The following is an 11,352-nucleotide window of genomic DNA, read 5'->3' as shown; positions in this document are numbered from 1 at the left end:
CACCAGCCTACTTCCTGTAGGTCAGAGACTTTTGATGTCCAGAGGTCAGTTTAGCCACCTGCTTATTGACAGATTGGAGCCCAATCTGTTGATCTTAGGAATCCCAAATTACTCTCATACACTGAAGATGACTCCAAAGTGCTGGCTGTAGGAGGAGTAAGGAAAGTCTGAATCCCAGGCGGCACTGTGCTCCTGGACATTCTTTCCTGCCCTGCTCGGCTCCCAGTAATCTAGTAGAGCAGGGCTTCTCCGACCTTTCTGTGCACACTCAGGACCCAAAGATGCTTGTTCTGCGGCAGCGTGGATGAAACTGAAGGACATCGTGCTCGGTGAGATAAGCCAGTCTCCCAAAGACAAATACTGTAGGATGCCACGATATGAGGTGCCTGGTGTTGGGGAAGGGGGTGGGGAGCTGCTGTTTGATGCGTACAGAGTTCAGTTTTGCAAGATGTGGAGGTCTGTGGACAGATCCTGGTGATGTCTGCAGAGCAATGTAAAAGTCACTAAACTGTACTCTTAAAAATGGTGAAGATGAGGAGTGCCTGGCTGGCTCAGTCAGAAGAATGTGTGACTCTTGATGTCAGGGTTGTGGGTTTGAGCCCCACAGTGGGTGCAGAGATTACTTAAAAAAAAAAAAAAAAACTTAAAAAATTGTTAAATGGGCTACCTGGGTGGCTCGGTTGGTTAAGGGTCTGACTCTTGATCTCTGCTCACGTCTTGATCTCAGGGTCATGGGTTCAAGTACTGCACTGAGCTCCATGCTGGGTGTGGAAATGACTTAAAAAGAAAAAAAATAAGGAAAGAAAATAAAATTCTCTTTTCAACTTTCAGTTGCATGAGGCGCAGCCATGCCTCATGGTCCCAAGAAGCATCAGAAGTGTGTAGCAACTCCAAAGCATCGGAGGCTGGATAAACTGACTGGTGTGTTCACTCGTGCCCATCTACTGGTCCCCATAAGCTGAGAGAATGTCTCCCTTTCATCATTTTCCTAAGACTTAAGTATCCTCTAACAGGAGATGAAATAAAGAAGATCTGTATGCAGCGTTTTATTAAGATTGATGGTAAGGTCCGAACTGATATTACCTACCCTGCTGGTTTTATGGATGTTATCAGCATTGACAAGACTGGGGAGAATTTCCATCTGATCTATGACACCAAGGGTCGTGTTGCTGTTCGTCGGATTACACTCGAGGAGGCCAAGTCTAAGTCGTGCAAAGTGAGAAAGATCTTTGTGGGGAACGAAAGGAATCCCTCATCTGGTGACTCTTACCATCTGCTATCCTGATCCCCTCATCAAGGTGAATGACACCATTCAGATTGATTTGGAGAGCAGAAAGACTGCTGATTCCATCAAGTCTGACACTGGTAATCTGTGGATGGCGACTGGGGGTGCTATCCTGGGGAGAACTGGTGCGATCACCAACAGAGAGACACCCTGGTTCGTTTGATGTGGCTCATGTGAGAGATGCCAATGGCAACAGCTTTGTCACCTGACTCTCCAACATTTTTGTTAATGGCAAAGGCTACAAGCCATGGATTTCTCGTCCCTGTGGAAAGGGTATCCGCCTCACCATTGCTGAAGAGAGGCTGGCAGCCAAACAAAGCAGCGGGTAGAATGGTCCCTAGTGATGTGATTGGAAGTCTCTATACCTAATTTTTTTTTTGTCTCTATACCTAATTAAAGGTCATACATCATGAAGAAAAAAAAAAAAAGAAAAGAAAATTTAAAAAAATAAGTAAAATGGTTAAGATGATAAATTTTACATGCGTATTTTACCACAACTAAATTTTTAAAAATGCAGATTCTGATTCATTAGTTCAGCAGCAGAGCCCAAGATTCTGATTACTATGAAACTCCCCACTGTAGCTGACACCATTTGACCACACTGTGCGGAGATCATACTTTGAGTTGCAAGCTACTACAAAGCTGAGCCAGGTCCCTTTAGTTCTTTTTTTTCTTTCTTTCTTTTTTTTTTAACCAAGCCCAACACCTGCTTTGCATTAAAGCTATAGTAACTGCTTGAAAGAAACAGAATTGGACTCTAAGCCCTTTGAGAACCCTGGCCTCTTCATTCTACACTCAGAGAGGCTGCCAGCAAAGCCTCCATCCAGCAGACACAATCAAGCAAAATACATCTATAGCCAGAATTATTTTCTGGTCCCCTGGGCCTGGCCTACTCACTAAAAAATGATCTCCAGCCCAATGGTTCATCTGGTCAGTTACCAGGGCATGGTTCTTACAATGGGTTTCAGCCTGCAGCTTTTCCTCGGCTAACCCATGAGCACAGGGACCCCCCTGAGAGGTTCACTGCTCATCTCCAGGTTGTAGCTCGGTAGCTGGTACATAGTAGGTGTTCAGTAAATATTTGTTGAATGAAAGTAGCTAACGCATACATAGTGCTTATAAAGCAATGTTCTGAGAATTTTATATGGTAGATTATATTTTCCAAAGAAGGCCGTAAATGATCTCCCATCCTACATGTTTTTCTTATACTGGGACTGTGATAGTCCTCTGACTGAGGAGTGAGGTTTATGTCCCCCCACCCCTTGAACCTGGGTGAGCTCAGTATGGATCAAATGGACACTTGAAGAGAAAAGTAAAGGACTATTTGCACAAGTCCATGTAAGCTTTATCACTGGAGAAAAGATCTTTCTAGAATCAGAGTGTAGCTTCTTCCTGTATCAGTCTATGATCATCCAGGGCTGCTCAACAGCCACCTCCCCGGTCTCCTTCAGTGGATTCCCAATGCTATATTCTCTTGGATTTGTGGGTTCACTGGGGGTTGACTGAACCAGACTGTTCCCAGCTGGCGTGGTTTGGTTTGGCTGCACACACCTGTCATCCTTCTCTAGACCCAGTGGGCTAGCTTAGGTATGTTCTCCTGGCAATGGCAAAGGCTCAAGAGATGAAGCCAAATCACACAATGGCTTTTCAGTCCTCCCCTCGCATCACATCTGCTTATATCCCAGCAGTTAAAATGAATCTCACAACCGAACCCCAGTCAAGGGCTGGAGAAGAGAGTAAATATTTTTAATAGTAGTCCCACCCTGTTCCAAATGTTGACCACATATTTAGAGGTCTTAGGAATGTATGTAACTATTCCCTCATTCCCTTCAATACCCGAGCACATGGTTTTCAAACGCTGCCTGCTGCTCCAACATATAAATATGTCGGAACATTATTTTACTCCTCAGGGGTCGAACGTGGAGCTTGTTTCCTATTATTGCTGGTGTAATTAATATAGTACAATAAACATCTATGCACCTAAGTCTTGGCTCATATCTCCTGATTATTTTCTTACAACGAATTCCTAAAAGTGAGATTTGTTACCAGAGGGACTCAAAATTTTAAGGCTGTGGACAGAGTACTAACGGCAGAGAGCTTTGTTTGAACTCCCTCCTGGACAGATCACCACCGACTGGTCTGTATACACAAAACTTATCTGCTAAGGAAACTCTACATTGCAAATCACAGAAATGACTTTTAGCCTCAAGTGAGTTTGGGTAGCAGAAGCCAGTTTGGCCCAGGACCCAGCAAAACGCAACACTTAAGTTTACCAGGGAGAGGACCTTCATACGGAGAACTGTAGTTACAGTCAACAAGTACTCATTTTGCAAAACACTATGGGAGGACCAAGCAAGGTTCCTGTCTTTGAGAAATATTTATTTTTTGTAAAAGAATTGGATCACTGAACCATACTTAGGAGTAAGGCATATTACATTTGTTAAAAAATTAGGGGTGCCTGGGTGGCTCAGTGTGTTAAGCCTCTGCCTTCAGCTCAGGTCATGATCTCAGAGTCCTGGGATCGAGCCCCGAGTCGGGCTCTCTGCTCAGTGGGGAGCCTGCTTCCCCCCCTCTCTACCTGCCTCTCTGCCTGCTTGTGATCTCTCTCTCTGTCAAAAGAATAAATTAAAAAATTAAAAAAAAAATTAGGGGCGCCTGGCTGGTTTAGTCATTAGAGCACCTGACTCTGGATCTTGGGTCATGAGTTTGATGCTGGATGCAGAGATTACTTTGGAAAAAAAAATTTTTTTTTTGAAAATAAATAAATAATTGGATTTAAGTTCTGGGCTCTCACCGGGCTCTCACTGGGCTGGTGGAGAGTCAAATGTCAACTTGAGAGGCAACACACACACACACACACACACGCGTGCGCGTGCGCATATACACGCACACACTCTCTCGAGCTGTACGATGAACATCTGCAGGAGTTACACCACAGACCACGTGGAGGGCTGGGAAGCGTTGTCCTCATGAGTGCAATGCATCCACCCCCTCCCACTTAGGCTGTGCAAGGACGTGGAGGATCACGCAGGCAAGAGAATGGAGATGGGCCTGTCTCTGGTGGGTGTGCTCCCTGTTGCTGTTGCTCTTTGCCCAAGTTCCCTGAAGGCGGGTATCTCTGCGGGTGGTTGTGAGGGTAACTCCAGTTCCTCTGGACACAGCTCAGCCATGAGGATTTTTCTGGACACTGTCAAGGTGAAACACTTAAAGCCCAGTCCTCAGGGGTACCCACACAGCCATCTCTATCCCTGGTCCTGCTCCTCCCTCAAGAAGCTATGTTAGGGTGTGTTGGGGGGAGGGGATGGGTGAAATAGAGGAGGGGGATTAAAAAGCACATGTATTGGGCGCCTGGGTGGCTCAGTGGGTTAAGCCTCTGCCTTCAGCTCAGGTCATGATCCCAGGGTCCTGGGATCCAGCCCCACATCGGGCTCTCTGCTCTGCAGGGAGCCTGCTTCCCACCCCCTCCCTCTGTCTGCCTGCCTCTCTGCCTACTTGTGATCTTTACCTGTCAAATAAATAAATAAAATCTTTAAAAAAAAAAAGAAAAAGAGCACATCTATCGTGATGAGCCCTGAGCAGTGTATAGAATTGTTGAATCACTGTATTATACACCTGAAACTAATATAACTCTACTGGAATTCAGATTGAAAATTTAGTAAAATTCAAAAAACAGAAGGTATGTTAGAAGAGGCCCATGTTCTAAAGACCTATAGAATGTCCACGCTCCCTTTCACTTTTGAAGCTCGTGGCCACCATCTTCTTCCCCTCAACCCTCCAGGTAAATCACCCTTGGCAGGGGCCGGAAACTCAGATGCTCACAAGAATAGGCAGGTACATAAATGAATGATGGGCGTCGTGTAAGGTCTTGGGGAGGGGTGGGGACTGTGGTAAACTGGAAAGTATGTGATCTGTCTAACAGGAACCAGCATAACTCGGATTCTGCCAGTTTTCGCCAAGGGACTATAGGGACCTAGAGATGCTAAATCTTTATTTATTTTTTTTTAAAGAACCCGGAAATTTAGATTTTCATGGGAAATTGCCTCCTTTTGGAAAATTGCAACTAATATTTTAACATCATGTAAAATACTTCCAGGCCAAATAAAAAGATATCCCAAGCCACCAATTTTAACTTGTGGCCTAAACCTCAGAAAACAAAGGGGAAGGCCATTCCACCAGGCAGCTTCCCTTTTTCCCACCGAAAACACACAAAAAGACTTGTTCACTTTCCCTGGGGCCAAGGGAAGTCAGACTTCCAGGACACAAAGACTTAGCTACCTTCTCTCAAGGGAGGGAGACAAGAGGGGGTGGAGTAAATACTTTTCATTCTTTCTGGAGCAGCCACGGAGAAACAAATCCTTTCTCAACCCATGTGGTTGATGGAGCGCATTACAGTCTTCATAATTTGGATGGCTATTAGCTGGAGAGTCAGACACAAATAACTACGTGTAGTAATTACATGGTAGCATTCAGACAGGCCCAGTGCATGAGCCTGCCAGACTCTGGGTGTGGAATCTGCAAATGCCTGGAGGTGGGTGTGCACGGCCATGGTGGAGGGTCACCAGATGCAGCTGGATGGGAGACTGGGGGCCAGGCTAGCCTGGAGGGCTTCACTTAAGTGTCAGGCTAAGACACACTTGGATCTTATTCCTTAGGAACGAAGGTCCAGTTGAGACTTTCTATGAGGGGTGTGGTGTGACCAAGGCTGCCATTTTGAGTGTTGTTTTGGAGATCACGCTTGTGTTAAGGTGGATGAGGAGGGGAAAGAAGCGAAAGGGTGTGGGAAGACCTGTTCAGAAGCCATGGAAACCGTCCAGGAATGAGTGAAGGGCTGATGCAGGTGTGGGTAGGGAGAAAGGAAGGGGCAGTCATGGGCCCTATTACAGAATTGACAGGAAGTGAGGCACCAGGGAGGGGAAGCAATCAAGATCACAATCTGGGCAGCGATGCTCTCCCTTCCTCTTTCAGGCCCCTCAGGAGGATGAAGGGGAGAAAGCAACCGTTTCAGAGGAAGAGGTGTATAAATTTCCATGCCCACATGAGCCAAAGCACATAGAATGGCCCTCGTCCTTCCCCTTCCCAGCCAACCACGTTTTAGAACTATGTAGTTCTGACACGCACACTTGTTCACATGGAAACATCTCTGACATCAGGATGCATCTGACAACGGATGGCAGGCCAGAGTTTGACTGGTGTGTGCTGGATGATGGGCTGGATTATGTCCCCGCAAAATCCCTATGTTATAGTCCAAACCTCCAGTAAGTCAGAATGTGTCTGTGTTTGGAGATAGTGTCTTTAAAGTGATGATGGCGTTAAATGAGGTCTTCGTTGTGGGCCCTCATTCAGTATGACTGGTGTCCTTATACGAGGAAGAAAGTAAGACGAAGACAAGCATGGAGGGAAGAGCTGGTGAAGACCCACGGAGAAGAAAGTCACCTCCCAACCAAGGAGAGTGGCCAACAAGGACTGGCCCAGTCGCCGTCTTATGCTTGAACTTTGAGCTTTGGGACCGTGAGCCAGTATTTCCCTGTGGTGTGAGCCACCCAGTCTGCTAGGCAGCGCTAGCAAACTTACGTGGTGGGTCTTTTTCTTTCTTGATGGAACACGACGTGGTGGTGTGTGTCTCAGCATTGGTGCAATCTTGGGTTCTATGAATTAGTGTCCCTCTGTGACTTACTGTCCTCATGCATATATGCCTCGCTCTGATTGAGCTAACTACGTAATTCTTACCATCCAAACTGGGATCATTTTAAGAGTGACAAAGGGAGGAGATGCTACTCATAATCCTGCAGAGATGACAGGGTATGTTGGCACTGTCCTAGACCGATATTCCTAACCCTCTGCCCTGCTTGCGAGAACGTCTCGAGAAGGGCATGGCCTTCGTGTCAGAGGGACTTCATTCCTGGAGTTCTCTCTGGGGGCCGTGCCCTGGGCCACCATTGCCCCAAATAACAGCACCAATGATATTACCAACAGAAACAGGAAAGCCATTCATTCTTTGGTGACACATTTAGCCCTGGACACATATAGAAGATTGTATCTTAGAATATCTTGGTGACATGACTGGACAAATTCCCCAAAGGCCCTGAAGTCTCAAGTGCATCTTTCCCAATTGATCTGCCACAATAAGGGAAATTCCCACAGGGCTTTCTCTTTTTTGAGTTAATGCCTCAAAAAGTCATAAAAATGCGAAAGCAAAAAAATTGCTTATGAAAAGTGACAACACACTGAACTATTAAAACTTCACTTCCGTGGGCTCGTTGGAGAAAACCATTTACTGAGTGCGAACCACGCATTTCATTTCCATCGTCTCATTTAATTCTTACAACAAACCCAATGGGATTTAAGAATACTATTGCATTTCTTGGGGCGCCTGGGTGGCTCAGTGGGTTAAGCCGCTGCCTTCGGCTCGGGTCATGATCTCGGGGTCCTGGGATCGAGTCCCGCATCGGGCTCTCTGCTCAGCAGGGAGCCTGCTTCCCTCTCTCTCTCTCTGCCTGCCTCTCTGCCTACTTGTGATCTCTCTCTGTCAAATAAATAAATAAAATCTTTAAAAAAAAAAAAAGAATACTATTGCATTTCTTCAGACAGGAACATTTGGTCTCAGAGAGATGAAGGGACCTGTCCAAGGCCACACAGCCTATTTCAATGTAGCGCTAGGATTTGCATGTGGGCTCACGGACGCCAAAGCTGGTTCTCTTCTCCTCTGCTGTCGGATGTTCTTTTTACCTCAACTAATTTTTGTATGTTTAATATTTCATGTAAATATTATATATTTACAATATATAATTGCAAATATTTTATGTATTTATCTGATTTAGTACTTCATGATAAATAAGGGCTGGGAGGTGAAGTAGAAAACCAAATGCGATACATCGAAAATGAGAGACGAAGAAACACGTTTCCTGGTTTGCCTAATGCTGGCTCGATATGTCCAGGGCTGTATTTCCTAGAACCTAGTTCTAATACTATTATTTGGTATTGAATTGAAGAAGACAGGCAACAGTCCTCACATTTTCCTTTCCTTTCAGAAGGCAATTATCTTATATTTAGTGGTTTAAATTTTATTACGGTTGTGAGAGGCCCAGAAAAAGACATGCAGTGTATTAATCAATCACTTTATTACAGCTTCAGTTTATAAAACTGGACGGGATTTTTTTTTTCTTATACCCATGCTCTAGTGAAGCAATGTTTTTGTTCTATTTAAGCAAAAAATCACTCTAACACATTTTCAGAGTTACAGATGCTGATAAGAAAATGCTAGGGTGGAAATCAAAATAGATATCTGGAGGTGCAAACTATGGGTTTTTCTCCAGCAAAGTAAATCTCTCATTACCCTGCATATTGACTCTGGAGTAAATCTGTCAAATGTCCATTGTGTCACACGCATTAGATAGTTCTGCACTTCCTAACTTACTTAGGTTTAAGAATCCTTCAATCTGTGTCATCTGAAGAAATCTACATTTCGGGTCCTCCCTCTTGCTCACTCAATTTTGCTTTTAAGAAAATATTTATTGTGGGGCACCTGACTGGCTCAGTCGGTAGAACATGTGACACTTGGTCTTGGGGTCCTGAGTTCAAGCCCCACGTTGGGAATAGAATTTACTTAAAACAAGAACAACAACAACAAAACTTAATGGAAAAGCAGTCCCACCTTGCTCATTCTTCAGTGACCATATTGAAAGAGACAAGGACAAGATTTCAGTGGAGACAATAGAAGCATTCTGGTTGTTAAAGTCTGTATACTAATACTAGTTACAAATAAAGATAAATTATGCCACATTTTGTAGAGGGGAGGGGGCAGAGGGAGAGGGAGAGAAAGACTCTTAAGGAGGCTCCATGCCCAGTGTGGAGCCTGACATGGAACTCCATCTCACAATCCTGAGATCAAGACCTGAGCCCAAATCATGAGTCAAATGCTTAATCGACTGAGCCACCCAGGTGCCCCAAATGATGCCACTCCTCTGAGTTGTCTTCTCCTTCAGGAATCTAGTTTGAGTCCAGGGCACTAATACTTGATGGAAACATTGACAATTCCCATCCACTCTCAGACCCTTGGTATTCTAGTGTAAAACTGATGGTGTGATGGGCACTCTATAAATAACCAACAATGCTGCAGAATGGGAAGGGAGGAAGGAGGGAAGGAACGAAGAGGGCAGGAAAGAAGGAAGGAAGGAAATAAATATTTTCTGGAGGAGTCTAATTTTCATTTATAATAGCTATAATAAAACCTAGAGAAGTAAAACCTAAACCAGATTTGCTTAAAAGTCCAGGCAACTTTGAATCACTGAGGGCTTGATTATAGCTCATGTAGCACTCGGGTCCCACTCCTACTTCCCCTAATTTCTTCCTTCCTGTGGGGCACATCATTGCTCATTAGCACCTTCACCATATGGTAGGCTGTGAGAAGTGAAACTCAATTCAGTAATTTATTTCTTGGTGTTTCAGCAGCTCTTGAATCTCCCGGGGAGGGAGAAGGCTAAAATTAATGGCCAGAATTAGTTACTTGGATTATCTCAGGTTTCCACATATATATTTTTTTGTTGGCTAGGTGGGTTACTGAGAGTTGGATCTTATGAAGAGAGTTTTCCTATTTTAAATGACTTGAGAGAAGTGGGACCTGGTCAAGGTAAGAAAAGGCTGGCATCAGAGTGGAAATGGCAGAGAACAAGAACTGACATTGGTGCACCATGAAGGCAATTATCAACAAAACTAAAAGGCCACTTACGGAATGGGAGAAGGTACTTACAAGTGATAAATCTGATAAGAGGTTGAGATCCAAAATATATATGGAACTCATATAACTCAATAACAAAGAAATAAACAACTGGATTAAAAAAATGGCAGAGGATCTGAATAGATATTTTTCCGAAGAAGACATAGATGGCTGACAGACATATGAAGGAGTGCTCAACCTCATTGATCATCAGGGAAATGCAAATCAAAACCACAATGAGATACCATCTTGGTTGAATGGCTATTACCCACCCTTCCGCAAAAGTCAGAATGGCTATTACCACCCCCCCTAAAAGCCAAGAGATAACAAGTGTTGGCAAGGATGTACAGAAAAGGGAACCCTCACGCACCGTGGGTAGGAATGATTTGCACACCCACTGTGGAAAACAGTATGGTGGTATCTCAAGAAATTAAAAATAGAATTACTATACAATTTAGCAATTCCACTACCGGGTATTTATCTGAAGAAAAAGGAAAAACTAATTCTAAAAGATATATATGTACCCCTATGTTTTTGCCTATGTGTACCCCTATGTGTATGCCTATGTACGGCATTATTTACAATATCCAAGATATGGAAAGTAACTTAAGTATCCATGGGCAGATGAATGGATAAAGAAGATGTGATATAGATACACAATGGAATATTACTCAGCCACGAAAAAGAATGGAATCTCGCCATTTGCAACAGTAAGGACAGCCCTAGAGGGTTTTATGCTAAGTAAAATGAGTCAGACAGAGAAAGACAAGTACCATATGATTTCAGTCATCTGTGAAGTTTAAAAAAAATTAAAAATTAAAAATGACCAAAATAAAATAGAAACAAACCTTTATATACAGAGAACAAACTGGTGGTTGTCAGAGGGGAGCAGGGTGGGGGACCAGTAAAACAAATGAAGGGAATTAAGAGGTACAAAGTTTCAGTTATAAAATAAAGAAATCACAGGGATGTAATGTACAGTACAGGGAACATAGTCAATCATATTGTAATAACTCTGTCTAGTGACAGTGGTAACTAGACCTTTCATAGTATTTTGTAATATATAAAAATATCAAATCACTATGTTGTACACCTGAAACTAATACAATATTGTATGTTAGTTATAATTAAATAGAAAACTCAAAAGATTTGATTTTGGGTTCTCCTGGTCAACTTTTTTTTTTTTAGTATTTATTTATTTAACAGAGAGAGAGAGAGAGAAAGAGACAGAGAGATAGATTACAAGTCGGCAGAGAGGCAGGCAGAGAGAGAGGGGGAAGCAGGCTCCCTGCTGAGCCGAGAGCCCGATGTGGGGCTCAATCCCAGGACCCTGAGATCATGACCTGAGCTGAAG

The 11,352-nt window shown here is 43.8% G+C and overlaps 1 pseudogene; it reads left to right on the top strand.

Moving 5' to 3' along the window:
* The first annotated feature begins 848 nt into the window (after positions 1–848).
* LOC123940293 lies at positions 849–1,614 on the top strand (annotated as a pseudogene).
* Positions 1,615–11,352: the final 9,738 nt, after the last annotated feature.

This window comes from Meles meles, chromosome 4 (assembly GCF_922984935.1).
Source record: "Meles meles chromosome 4, mMelMel3.1 paternal haplotype, whole genome shotgun sequence".
NCBI lineage: Eukaryota > Metazoa > Chordata > Mammalia > Carnivora > Mustelidae > Meles > Meles meles.
The sequence above is the reverse complement of the archived record's forward strand: the minus strand, read 5'-3'. Positions and strand labels throughout refer to the sequence as shown.